This window comes from Macaca mulatta, chromosome 9, assembly GCF_049350105.2.
Source record: "Macaca mulatta isolate MMU2019108-1 chromosome 9, T2T-MMU8v2.0, whole genome shotgun sequence".
Lineage (NCBI taxonomy): Eukaryota > Metazoa > Chordata > Mammalia > Primates > Cercopithecidae > Macaca > Macaca mulatta.
In genome coordinates, this window is record NC_133414.1 from 30,200,331 (window position 1) to 30,215,140 (window position 14,810).

Genomic DNA, 14,810 nt, shown 5'->3' on the forward strand with positions numbered 1-14,810 from the left:
TATCTCAGGACATCTTCAGGGCTCCATTTTGCTTCCAAGATCCTTCCTCCTCTCCAATGCTGAGATGTCCACTCCCCGTAGGGAGGGGCTAACTCCCACCCTGAACTTCAACCACTCTTACCCCAAGTCCTCAGCAGGGCCAGCATCAGACTCTAGCAGAGCAAACCCGATCACACAAAAGGCAGACACCCCCATCAGAGGACGGGGGCATTGTGTTGTCATATGACACTTTCCTATTTTCCAGAGTGTGGCATGTCGATTTTTAAAACAGAAATCAGGGAATGGAGAAATTATAAAGCTGTGTGTATGTGACTGTACCTTACCTGGACATCAGTTTGCCCTTTGCTTGTGGTAAAATGATATAGACGATATTGTCTTGAGGGATCACTGAGATTTGCAGACCTTTGAGAAATTCCTTGGTGAAATCATTTCTTAGTGGATTAGTATCCTTATAAATTATAAACATGGCATCTAACGATGAACGATGACCTCAACACAAATAAAATGATGAGAGCCAAGCTGCTGTGGACCTCAGAGGTTCTAGGGAGGTCTGTTCTCATGACCGCATGCATTTGAGCTGGCCTAAAGATAACAAAAAGGGACTTCAAAATATTAGGCTGCGGTTGCTTCACTGATCAAAAGGAGGAGGGAGCTGTTTTGAAGGTTTCATCTGGTTTCTACCACGGTGGCTTTGCAGGTCCACTCAGACCAGTTGTTTTGTATCCTCAGTCAACGTATCCAGAAACTGAAAGGATCTGATGCCTGAAAAGAGAACAACAAATCCCTCCAAGCTGGAGTAAATCTGACAACAAAACAGATTGCAGCAATAATAAGAAAAAAATTCATTAAGCCAGACATGTTTGAAATATAGGGACTCCCTGTGGAACCACAACGAAGACAGATCAGACACAAAAGCGTTCAGTGTCTCCATTGTAAAATCAAAGCTCCAGTTAATGGGGCGACTTTGAACATAGTTGAAGTAATAGGTTCATTATTCTGCCTAATCCCCACTTTTCACTGTGAAACAATGTTAAATGTTAGGATTCTTTGGAGGTATGAATTAACAAATACTGAGTTTCCATGACATTTTTAGGGACATGTTTTATTTTCCCCATTAAAAAATTCAGCTATTTCTTTAATGTGGTTAATCTCCAATGTGTTCCTGAAGAAGCAACTAATGATTAGACAGCAAAGTCAAACAGTTAATTTTAAGAATATGTGTTATGACCCAGAATTGGTGCGTAATGTTAGCTACAGATCTAGAATCCGAATATGGGAACTGCCATGGAATCTGGCAGGAAGAAGGTAGCACTTGGGTTAAAGGGGGCCAAAAATGAGTGTCACTGAAGTTTTCACTACATCTTAAAATAATGTGATTTTGAAAGATTATTTAAAAATTTAATGGAAACCTTAGTTTACACAAAAATTTGACAAGTAAGTAATATTTGTAACGGTTTGATGGGAGTAGGGCAGGAAAAAACTTTGTCAAATTGGACTTTCCTTTAAGAGAATCTTTAGAATTAAAATGTTACCACTGATGATGACGTAATATGTTGGCAGAAGGAAGACATGTTGGAATGATGTTAAAACGAGCAAGTTCAAGTTATTTCTTGGCGGTCTTACGATCACAGACATGGGTTTATTGAAAAATCGTTCTTGTAATGATTATGGGGAAAATTATAACCTCGAACATGAGACAGTCTAAATTTAAACATTCCTTTTTATAGGTTTCTATAATAAATTGTTAATGTGGTGCTCCTTAAATAATTGGTTATTAAATATGGCCCTGGGTTGTACAATAAGAATAAATGTAGTGTCACTTTAACTAATCTTTGAAGGACTATTATTCCAGATATTTAGTTTTACCAACACAGGACCCTGTAAAGACTTGCAGGGCAGACATATTTCCTTTTTGCAGATTTAAGAAATGTAAGCTTTAGGCTTGCCTAAAGCTGAGAACCGCTGGAGTGAGTAGCCAGCTCTTCCTTTCTCTGGATCAGTGCCCACTGTGTTTTGGTGATCGAAGAAGACGCTTTTGCTTCTGGGTTGCTCTTGAATGAGACCTGAAGCTTTAAAAATGTTCTTGGCCTGGCTCACGCCTGTAATCCCAACACTTTGGGAGGTCGAGGCCGGTGGATCACGAGGTCAGGAGATCGAGACCATCCTGGCTAACACAGTGAAACCCCGTCTCTACTAAAAATACAAAAATTAGTCAGGCGTGGTGGTGGGCACCTGTAGTCCCAGCCACTCGGGAGGCTGAGGCAGGAGAATGGCGTGAACCTGGGAGGCAGAGGTTGCAGTGAGCCAAGATCACGCCACTGTGCTCCAGCCTGGACAACAGAGTGAGACTCCATCTCAGAAAAAAAAAAAAAAAAGTATATATTCTTGGCCTAGTTTTAGGCTAAAAAAATGCATTATCACTCCTTGCCATTCTGTAGTGAATGAATGCACTATAAATCTTCATTTAACTTTATTATTATTTTTAATTTCAAGTTTTTTAGAGACAGACAGGGTCTCGCTCTGTTGCCCAGGCTGGATTGCAGTGGTGCAATCATAGCTCACTGCAACCTCCATCTCCTGGGCTTAAGTGATCCTTGACCTTGACCTCCCGAGTAGCTGGGACTATTGGCGTGCACCACCATGCCTGGCTAATTTTTGTATTTTTTGTAGATTCAGGACCTTGCTATGTTGCCCAGGTTGGTCTTGAGTGTTTGATCTCAAGCAATCCTCCTGCCATGGCCTCCCAAAGCTCTCAGATTACAGGAGTGAGCCACCATGCCTGGCCCTAATTCTTCATTTTAATATATAAAATCTAGGTGCCCTTTTGTGTGTCCTATCTGTGGAATTGCCTGGTTCTTTTCATCTGCATTATATTTCCATCTGAAGGGACTCCTAAGTTGCTACTATAATCAATGAATAATTTATCACTCACCATCATTTGTTGAGCATATGCTGAAAACAAGTTGGCAAAGAACTGAGAATGAACTACAGATATTTAAAGAACTTTTAGAATAATGGAAATTATTGTAAAAGGGCTTTTGGGGAACTGTCTTTCATTTAAAGAGGTTTTGTCTAATAGGCGAAGTGTGGAGTTTGGGAGAAAGGTAAGGTGAGGATATTACTTTGGGAGTCCCCAGCATTGAATCAGTCATCTAGGGTGTGAAAATGGGTGGAAAAGAAAAACTGAGGTCTGAGAACTATAGTCTAGTGATGCCAGAGTATAGAGTAGGGCTCCCTTCCTGGCTGCACAGAAGTTTAAAATCATATGGCCTTGGAAGCCAAACTTAGGAAGTGTTGAGGAAAAGGAGATTGTTCAATAGTGCCAAGCACAGTGGATGCAACAAATAAGACAACATTGGCCATTCATTTTGTCAGTGGGGAGGTCGTTTTGATCTTGACATGGGCAGTTTCTGTGGATTAGTGAAGATGAAAGTCTAAGTGGAGTATATATTTTTTAATTTTTATTTTTTGAGACAGGGTCTCACTCTGTCACCCAGACTGTAGTGCAGTGGCACAAACGCAACCCACCGTAGCCTCCACCTCCTGGGTTCAAGTGATCCTCTCTCCTGGGCCTACCAAAGTGCTGGGATTATAGGCATGAGCACCACCGCGCCCTGCCTAAATGGAGTATTTTCATGAGAGGATAAGAAAGGAGAAAAGAAAGATGGTCAACATAGATAATTCTTTAGAGAAGTTTTATTATAAAAGGAAACAGAATATGGGAGGTGCCTTGAGGGACTTGGAGTTAAGGGATTTTTTCTTTTTTAAGATGGTAAAAAGTTGCAGCCTGTTTTTCTGGTTTTGTTTTGTTTTGTTTTTTAGAGACAGGGTCTCGCTTTGTCACCCAGGCTAGAGTGCAGTGGTGGGACCGTAGCTCACTGCAGCCTTGAATGCCTTGGCTTTACCAATCCTCCCTCCTTAGCTCCCTGAATAGTTGGGACTACAGGTGCACACCACCATGCCCAGCTAGTCTTTTCTTTTCTTTTCGAGACAGGATCTCACTACATTGCCCAGGCTGAGCTTGAACTCCTGGGCTCAAGCGATCCATCTGTCATGACTCTCAAAGTGCTGGAGTTAAAGTCGTGAGCTACTGCGCGGCCAAGGTTTTTGATACTATTGTGGCTAATGTCATCAACTCCCCAATATTCACTCCACTACAATGGATTAGCCTAAGCCAATCATGATGACTGTGCAACTCATGCCAAGGATGGGTTTCGGAATACAGGAGGGACCTCACTTTAGTTGATGGATATGAAAGGAATTCTAACGCAAAGGTGGAGAGCTGGCTTGAGGGAGACTTCAGGGAAAAGTTCTAAATTCCTTTACAAACCATTGAAGAAGAGATGATTCCTCCTCTTCTTTCTCTAGATGCTTTTAATTTTGAGGCCTGGTGCTGCTTCAGCCATCTTATCTCCAGTCTGTGATTGAGGCTAATACACATGGAGATCCAAGTGGAAAGACATGCAAGAAGTGGACCTGGAGCCTGACATATCACGCCTAAGGCAAACCTTCTCTTTAGGCTTTTTTTTGATGTGAGCTAACATATTTCCTTACTTTAAAGCCACTTTTAGTTGTGATTTCCTGTTACTCGCACCTGAAAACATCCTACTGATACTGATAAGTCCCGAAACATTGCTCTTCAGAAAGCTGTGTACATGCACTCCTTGAAAATATGCCACAATATGTTGAAATACATCCTTAAAATAAATAATAAATACCTTAAAATAGGTTTCAATAAATCTAAACGCCATTGGGTATGAGTGTGTTTGTCAGTAAGATTTTTTGTCAAAATTAGTCTGATCAACTTTTGAGGTGTTGCGTCTATCAGGGGCACAGTTAAGTATTTGCTGGCTACATGTGACTGATGCAGTGTGGAGGCTCCCAGGGGGAGGTTTGCTCTGTGGCCTCAGGCCTCAGGGTGGAGGCAGGTTGTGTGAAGGCAGTGTCACTCTTGATGGATCCCATATTGAAACTAGTTTTTGAATATCTCTTGAATCTTTTCTCTCCATTCTCAGAGAGTCTGCCTTTGCTTATCCCCTTATAATATCTTCACTGGATTCTTGCCAAGACATTGTAACTGTGCTATCATGAGACTTCTCACTCCTCTGCTACAAGACAGTCTTATTCCTCCGCACTCTCTCCTTGTGGGTTAAGTCCCTTCCAAGATGCTTCCAAGTTCCTTCCTTACAAACATAAGGAATATGGTGCTCTCATTCTTATGGTTCCCTGGATATTCCTGATATCTCTGCATCTTTGGGTTGCACACCCTTTGACCTTTGAGCTGGATACAGAAGACATTCAATACAGTTTGAAGGAGGAATGAATAGGGCAACCTAGCAGTATGTGCATTGTTGTCTGAAAAAAAGAAATCGGTATGAACTGCTTCAGGAGAGAAATGGAAAGCTGGAGGCTTGGGAAGTGAATTATGCCTGCAGGCAAGTTTTCTAAAAAATGTTTTTTTGTTTTTTGTTTTTTTTTCACTTTTTCCCAGGCTGGAGTGCAGTCGTGCAGTCTCAGTTCACTGCAACCTCCACCTCCTGGGGTCAAGTGATTCTTCTGCCTCAGCCTCCTGAGTAGCTGGGATTACAGGCGCCTGCCACCACGCCCAGCTGATTTTTGTATTTTTAGTAGAGATGAGGCTTCACCATGTTGGCCAGGCTGGTCTCGAACTCCTAACCTCAAGTGATCCACCTGCGTTGGACTCCCAGAGTGTTAGGATTATAGGCATGAGCCACTACTTCCGGCCTAAAAAATGTTTTGACCAGGTTGCTGGCATTAAGAAATTGGGAGATTTTATATTAAATCATCTGGATTTCTGGCTTATTTTGACATCAATGGCTCATTCCCAAAGAGCAGTAGCCAGCTGGGGCCCACTAGGGTCCCTCCTTCTGGGGGTTCTCAGTTTGACTCATTCCTCAGCCGGCCTTTCTGTTACCTGCATGCTGCACTCAGCCTCAGCTTTGGGATTGTTCCAGAACTTTCAGTGCTCTGCTCTTATGTGTTCATGGTCCAGGCCTCCGTGGACTGTGTCAGAGGCTGTCACTGCCCTACTTTAGGGATCAAAAGCTCCATTATACATTTGTCCTTTGGTGCCCAAATGCCTCCTTGTTTCCTGCAACAAGCCAAAATTTGGAAACCTGGTTTCTGATTAGAGCTCAGCTTTCTTTTGAAGTCCCTCACTTTTCTGGATTCTTCTCCCTTTTCAGAGTGTCAGCGTCCTTATTTGTAACATACATTATCTGGACAGATGAGCTGTGAGGTTGTGGACTGTCTGTGGTTATTGTGAATTTATCCTGAAACGTATCTGCGTGTTATGCGACCCTGAGTTGAAGGGTACAGGGCCGGTGGGGAGAGTACTCTATCTAACAGGAGCCTTGCCTGACATGGGGGATAATGGCCTATTTCCCTCCTGTCAAACCTGAAGCCTCAGGAATTTCCGAAATACTGAAACCCACTCCTTTGGCTTCTGGCTCCATATAAGCTGTAAAACACACACTCAACACTTGATACTTTTCATTACGATGAAAGGACCCTCAAGTGCAAGTGACAGAGTATGTTGATCTATGGTTAGGGGCATAACATTGTGCTTTACTGTCTTCAGAAGAGTTTTGCCCAACTGTGGCTTTAACTTGACATCCAGACAACAAAGCTCCCTGATCACATTTAATAAGAAAATTTAATAACCCCCTTATTGAGTATTTCTGCTGCCCCCATAGATTAACCTTTAACAAATGAAGCTTTCGTTGCCACACAGCCTCAAGAATGTCCTCTCTGTGATGAATGTGTCTAAATTTGTGTGGACGTGAGGTCTCTGGAGGCTGGGAGAATCCTGTTGTGTGTGGAACAGTTCCCAGGGAGCCAGCTCTGGTGGAATCGATGTCGCCAAGACACTAGGAATGACTTCCAGGGCCCACAGCCTGCTAATCACACTCATCCACACTAAATTACAACATATAGAAGAAACCCATTTCTCCAGGTTTTTAAATACTAGACACACACAAACAGCCAAATAATTTCGCCAAGATTTTTAAATCAATGGTCATCTATTTGAAAATGGAATGATGGACCGGCTGTGCTGGTTCACACCTGTAATCTCAGCAGGTGGCTGAGGCAGAAGGATTGCTTAAGCCTAGGAGTTCGAGACCAGTCTGGGTAACATAGCAAGACCCCATCTCTACTACAGATTAAAAAAAAAATTAGCTAGGCATGGTGGTGTGTGCCTGTAGTACCCGCTACATGGGAGGCTGTGGTGGGAGGATAGCCTGAGCCCAGGAGTTTGAGGCTGCAGTGAGCTATGATTGTGCCACTGCACTCTAGCCTGAGTGATAGAGTGAGCCCCTGTCTTGAAAAATAAAATAAAATAAAAATGAACAGTGGGTTACTGTGGGTCACAGCAGCATAGCGGTTGTTGGGAGGTGTTCGTGATAATGTGATGGGACAGTTGGTGTTGTCATGGAGACTAATCCACATTATGTGGACAAGAAAAAAGAGTCAAAAAACGTCTGTATTTTATTTTGTGAATACCTTATAAACATTATGAAACAATGCTTATTTACCATTTAGCAGAAGATACTCTAGATGTACGAGCTTGAAGAGAATTTGAAAGAAAGAACTGTTAACACTGCAGGATCTTTCCCAACAGCTGTTGCATCACTGTTTCCTGGGGTTTAACTGGATGATATCACAACAAATCCTTCTACATGATTCTGTCATACTGCTCCCTGTAGATCAGAGAAATTTTGATTTACAATAATTTTTACTTATGATTATGAATGATGGCTTTGAAGATATTTTAAGGCAATGAATGTGTCATGGAAATTTCTATTACTTTCAGGTTATGCTGGATAAGTTCACAGCTTGAATTATGTTTAGTCTCTAATATTTAAGGTTTAATTATTGTGATTTTTTTTTTTCATTTTCAAGTAAGCCTAGAATTGTATGATTGGAACTCAATGATGGTAAATACTTATTATACGCCATAGTTTATTTGCATGATATATATTTTTACTAAGTGAAAAAGTTTTCTAGTACATATATATATACACACACGCATACACACATATACGTACTTAATACTTATTCTAACGAAATTTTACGTTCCTTCTTATATACTATACCTGATGTGCTCAAAGTGCCTTTTTGCACCCTTGGATCTGTTTGAAATCAAGATTTCTGGCTTGTAGATGTATTTTTAATTGGGAACAGATGAGCCCCTGGCCACCTGGGTGAATTATTTGGGACTGCGGTGTGTTCCCCTCTAGCACTCTGCACCCTATGTGTTTCTTCTGCTTCCCTAGGGAGGTGATTGGTGAGTCTTAGGGAGGGGCCAGGACAAAGGTCCTGTGGCCTGGGGAGGACAGGTTATAGTTTAAGCTAACACCCCGTACGTGTTAGGAAGTCACCAAGGAAGGAGGTGGCCTTGTCCCCCGGGGGAGTTTGCACTTGTGTACCTGTGGCTTGTCACGTAACCAAGGTGACTGGAGAGACTGGATAGGTCCTGGAGAGTCTCACATTTTAAATTTTAAGTTAATTATTACTATTTGAAAGGAAGTTTGCCTGTGTTGTGCAGGCTGGCATCGACCTCCTGGGCTCAAATGATCCCCTCGTCTCAAGTGATCCTCAGGCTGAGATGACAGTAGCTGGGACGACAGACATGGGCCACTGTATTACTCAATTTTCATACTGCTATGAAGAAATACCTGAGACTGGGCAATTTACCAAAAAAAAAAAAAACAAAACAAAACACCTTTAATGGACTAACAGCTTCACATGGCTGGGGAGGCCTCACAATCATGCAGGAAGGTGAAAGAGAAGCAAAGTCATGTCTTGCATGGCAGCAGGCAGGACAGGGGTGCAGGGGAACTGCGCTTTATAAAACCATCGGATGTCATGAGACTTGTTCATTACCACAAGAACAGTATGAGAAAAACCCATCCCCATTATTCAATTACCACCCACCAGGTCCCTCCCATGATATGTGGGGATTATGGGAACTATAATTTAAGATGAGATTTAGGTAGGGACACAGCCAAACCATATCAGCCACTGTGCCCGGCCAAGCCTACAGCACCTAGTATTCCCAGGTGGTCTCCCATCCAAATACTAACCAGGCCCAAACCTGCTTAGCTTCTGAGTTCAGATGAGATCAGGTGCATTATCTTCAAGATGTAGTATTTACACCATCGATTCTAGCTTCTACACAATGTGCAGGGACATTGAATAGATCTTGTCCAAATCCCAATTTTTCTCTGTCAAGCATTGCCTCATCCCATAGTAGGAATGAGATAGAGAACACGGTAATGCCGCGGTTCAACTGCCCTAGAGTGACAGAAAAATGAGATGGGTAGAGATAAATACTACTACAAAAGCTCTCATTTCCTAAGTTCTCTGCATTCTATAGCAGATGGAAATAAAATGGGCATCTATTCTGGACTCCAATGTTACCTTGCCCAGGACTTTGTGACTGTCATCGAGGCATGACTACATACCTGTGTCCAGTTAACCACCACCAAAATAAGAGCAATGGCTCCTTCCGATCTCCCCTTCCCCTACTTGGAGGATGTGTGTGTGTGGGAAAGATTGCCTGCTGAAACTTCACACACCTTTGGACCCCAGCATGTCCCCCAACTTTGCGCTTGCTGTTTCAGGTCACTTAAGCTGATATTAATGTTCCTTCTCATCTATTCCCCTCCCTTTTTGATGTAAACAAGAAAAAACAAAACAAACAAAAAACCAACTTTCATTCCCTTGTTTAAGGTCAGATGCCATGAGTGAAGAGGGCTGGTTAACAGTGAATATGTGGCTGGGCACAGTGGCTTACGCCTGTAATCCCAGCACTTTGGGAGGCTGAGGCAGGAGGATCACCTGAGGTCAGGGGTTCGAGACCAGCCTGGGCAACATGGCGAAACCCTGTCGCTACTAAAAATACAAAAATTAACGAGGCGTGGTGGCAGGCGCCTGTAGTCCCAGCTACTGGGGAGGCTGAGGCAGGAGAATCACTTGAACCTGGGAGGTGGAGAGTGCAGTGAGCCGAGATTGTACCATTGTACTCCAACCTGAGTGACAGAGTGAGACTTTGTCAAAACAAAACAAAACAAAACAAATGCATGAGGGAGAAGCTTTACAATCTTGTGAATAAAAGGAAATGTGTTCTGAAGGCATCAGGTGGCTTATCTTTGAATCTCTGGGGCATTGTCATAGGACTGTGGGGCGTTTAAGCCCAGACAGAATTGTCTAAGATTATTAAATGAAGGAGTCCCGCATTCATGGTGACTCAAGCTGTTAGTACTTCCTTTCTTCTGGGATCCAGCCTGTTGTGGCCTCTTTAGTATCAGCAGTGGCTGCGCAGAACATTGCCAAGCCCTTAGCAACCTATTCAGAAGCTCTGTGGGGATGGCTGGGGAGTCCCAGGTTTGCAAATGCAACTGCGAGTCAGCCTGGAAAGTCGGCACCACGGTGCCCTCTCCCTGCCCGGCTCCTGCCAAGAAATTCCCAGCTACCCTGCTGTTTATTAAACAGCTCAGTAAAGAAAGCACAGGGGGCAAAACAGTCATCTATATGAGCAGAAGGCATTCACAAGTTGCCAGAGTGATTTTGTCTGAGTGTTCGGCCTGGAGGTGGCTGAAAGAGGAATAATGAAACTGAACGGGCAGTCCAAGCGGACATGAAACAATGATTACACAGTGGGTATTTCTTTGTAGTTAGGCACTCTCTTTGCCAGCGTGAAACTCAACTTGAACTTACTCAACAGTTTAAAGTCAGGGATTCCAGAGACTTAGCTTTGGAGAACACGTGAAGAAATACCCACCGTTCAGGGGCAATGCTGACATTTACAAGGCTGATGCGAAAGATCACATGTGTGAATGGAAATACTTTATCATTACGGATTTATCCTGTAATGATGCATTTTTGTAAAGCACCTAAAACTAAAATGCATAAAAAAGTTCTCAATAATTTTATACACACACACATCCAAAAGCAGCTGCATTTTTACAGATTAGCTATTTAACTGGTCAAGGGCAGTTAGGCTTAATTAATGTGAACTTAGCCACTAAAGTTAATAAATTCTCCCATGGGAGCTATGAATTGAGAATGTGAAAGGAAGTTCTCTATTTAATAGCTAATTAAACGACTAGTGTTTTCCTACAAAATCATTTTCTGGGTTTTGCAAGCTAACAAGGAAGTGTCACTTTGATTTTTTTTTTTTTTAAATCAAGAAGATTTAAGACAATTTTTGCTCTGTAAAGCAACACAAAAATAATTCATATAGACTTCATGGAAGATTTGTTTGTTTGTTTTTAGAAAAACCTTAACTATTATAAATATTTCCCTAGTTGCCTGTAATCTAAAAAGTCAAGACATTTGCTATTGGATTAACAATGCTTTGACTGACTCACATACTGATTTTGAGTTATTATTTCAGCTAAGATGAAAGAAAGTTTCATAAAGAAGGCAATGAAAACCCAGGATCCCTGGCCCCCAGGGTGGTTTTGTGGTAATAAGAGGTTAGGGAGCTTTAATCAGTGACTTTGGCATCTTTACTCAATATATGAAAGAATTACAAAGGTTCCTTAGGTACCGAACTTCCTCCCAAGGAGGGAGCTTATAACTCAAAAACTTAAGGATTTAAGTGCATTGACTAAAATTCAGTTGTGAGAGAAGGGAGAATTCTTGTTTGAGAATTCCCTGCATAGTCATTTGACAGTCACCATAAGATTTTCTTATAACACTTTACTGAGGTAAATTTAAATATAGTAAAGTGAAAGAAATCTAAGGCAAAAAATGTGATGACTTTTATACATATGCTTACAGCCACGTGACTACCACACAGTTCCGTGTTCCTCAGCTGAGTGCAATTCTAATCTTTAAGAGGAGGTTTTTGCTATGCTTGTTTTTTTTTTTTTTTTTTTTTTTCCACAGCCTGGCACTTAAAGTGAGCCAAATATTTCTCCAGGTACACTCAGCTGTAGAACTAGTGATCCTGTCCAATGCTGTAAGAAAAATAGGCTGTGATTAAATTTGTTAAGTAATAATTGTTTATTGGGGCCGGGTACAGTAGCTCATGCCTGTAATCCCAGCACTTTGGGAGGCCGAGGCAGGTAGATCACCTGAGGTCAGGAGTTTGAGACCAGCCTGGCCAACACGTTGAAACCCTATCTCTACTAAAAATGCCAAATTAGCCGGGCGTGGTGGCGCATGCCTGTAATCCCAGCTACTTGGGAGGCTGAGGTAGAATTGCTGGAACCCGGGAGGTGAAGGGTGCAGTGAGCCAAGATCACACCATTGCATGCCAGCCTAGGCAACAAGAGCAAAACTCCATCTAAAAAAAAAAAAAAAAAGTAATAATGGTTTATTGGACTTGATTTTGGTGCCTCCTTGAAGGATTTTGAAGAGTAAGTGTGAGCATGTGAAGCTTTGCAATGAGAGATTATTTTACTCCTTCCTAAGATAGGATTCCCCTATAGTCTCAGAACAAAGGATAGTTCTATGAATAGTGTATTTCAGCCTTAGGGAATCACATTTTAGTACTTCATTTTATAGTGGGTGGGTGAAAATTTCATTATGGGTGTTCATCAATTCTCATAATTTAAAGTCATAAATTAAAAATCACTAATTTAAAAGGGTTTAATGTCTCCATTGTGGAAGGCATTTGGGATCTTGGTGTTTGAGTTAGTTTCCTGACCCAAAGGCTCAGACGGTGGAAGTATCATCTCCCTAGTCTCCAGCATTCTTTAAAAACACAATTACGAAAGATAATACATGCAGTGCCTGGCACACAGCAGGGTGAAAAGCAAATGTAAATTCTTTCCTCTTCCCTCACCATCCTTCTCCTCCTTGATCCCACTTCTAAATGTCATAGCTGAGTACGGGTACCTGTGAATAGATCAAGAGATGTCAGACAGTGGAGACAGGTGAATCTTGAGTTAAGGCGGAGACGAGGGTGAGGTAGTGGTGGAGAACATAGGTAGGTTCAGGGTCTAGAAGGTGAGTTGGGCTGGTGTCCTGAAATATAAGCCTTGTTGGCAAACACAGGCAAGAGAAGGTCCAAGTGATGAGAGTTGATATTAAGGACCAATGGATATTGGGAAACAGTTGAGCAAAGGCAATTAATTGAGCACAATCATTCCATTCAATTCAACAAACATTTATGGAGTCCTTTCTATGTGCAACTAAATGCTCTAAGATTTCTGAGTTAGGAACAGCCTAGCATGTGGCAAGTATAATTGATGGCTGACTGCCAACCTTGGGCAAGGACAGTCAATTTCTGCTCTGGCTTGAGTAATCTGGTTTGGGTAGATTAGGATCACAGTAAACACTGTGTTGGGGGAGGGTGGAGAATGGGGGAATGACACATTTCTGCATGGTTGCAACCAAAGACAGGGCTTCTGGGAGACCTGCGTTGTAAATGTTCCATCTCATTGGGCTGTGTCCATTTATATCTGTCTCCCTCTGGCGCCAGATTTTTTTGGTTTTATGTATTTCTAAAACAGAATCCTGTCAATTCCTTCTGAGGTCTTCAACTGGAGTTTGGGTTGGGAGGGCCATGCTGTGTAGAGTTTGGAGCCACGTGGGGCCTACCAGCATTATTAAGTTGCATTCTTTTGACGTGTGTGTCTCCCTTTGCCCCAGCCCTGTTCCCCGCCTGTGAAGCAGGCTTTGACTTCCATACATTATGGAATACTATGCACATAAGAGAAAAGAGCTTCATTTTCTTTTCAGTTTTTTTCCATACTTCGTCAACAATTAACCATGTTAGAAAAAGTAGAGCTGAAATAATCCCATCAGGAATTGGCACTGGATTTCTGGAAAACTTAGCCCTAACCACCTCTTTTATTTAGTGTGTTTGTCTAGGAATTGAGAAAAGCTTGAGTGTTGGTTTATCTTATGTTTCCAACTAAAAGCAATTTCATAAATACTAGAAACCTTGCAGGGAAAAAACCTATTTTCATTGAATGATTAATGCACTAGGCAAGAGAAATTTGAATGAGTGGAGACTAGAAGTGGGTTTCTTGATCTTCTTCTGCATGCAGCATTTTTTTTTTTTTTTTAAATTTGGAATCTATCCTCAAAGTTTGGAAATTTGTTTAGGTTATGAAACCCAGTAGTCAGATGAATGTCACATCTTCATTAAACAAAACAAAACACAATTTTCTGCCTTCTGAACTGAAGAGTGGTGTTACCCATCTCTGTGGAGTAGGGGATGTGGGGGGCTCTCCAGCCTGTGCATATAGGATCTAACAGCACACACCCCTTTATGTTGAGGGGCCTCCCAGTTATAAGGCTGATGTTGTTTTTTATGACAAGAAACTATTTGCAAAATTTGATTTAGGATCCAATTAGCTAAATTTAAGATTATGAAAATGAACCAGAAAGAGAAGACTCTGATAAACAACTTTGGCTCTTGGGAGGCGGACCCCTCACATCCCATGGGGCCTCCAATCAGAGGCCTCGAGAGAATCTCTAGAAAGCCTGAGAGTGGGTGAGGCCTGGGCCCCTGGAGACTGCTTCTGGCCCCTGGCCTTCCTCCACTTTGGGAGAGACCATCCTGTCCTGGAAACACGCTCCGTGGTGACGCCATGGCAGGGTTGGCCTTCTGGAGTCCGTGTCTCTGGAAGCCGCATCCACGTCCCGCTTCCTGGTCCACACTGAGTGAGGCTGGGAGAGGGTTTCCAGGGGCACTTCCGTTTCAGCTTGTTTCTATTTTAATGCCTGGAGACAATTAAGACCAATGTCTGCTGCCAGTATTTTTTTTTTTTTTCCACAGTTCACGCTATTCTTAGAAACAGTTGAGCCAGTGGCGGTGGAGTCTG

At 42.3% G+C, this 14,810-nt stretch overlaps 1 pseudogene; it reads right to left on the minus strand.

Moving 5' to 3' along the window:
* Nucleotides 1-9,058: 9,058 nt before the first annotated feature.
* Nucleotides 9,059-9,173, minus strand: LOC114670253 (5S ribosomal RNA; annotated as a pseudogene).
* Between the last annotated feature and the right edge of the window lie 5,637 nt (nt 9,174-14,810).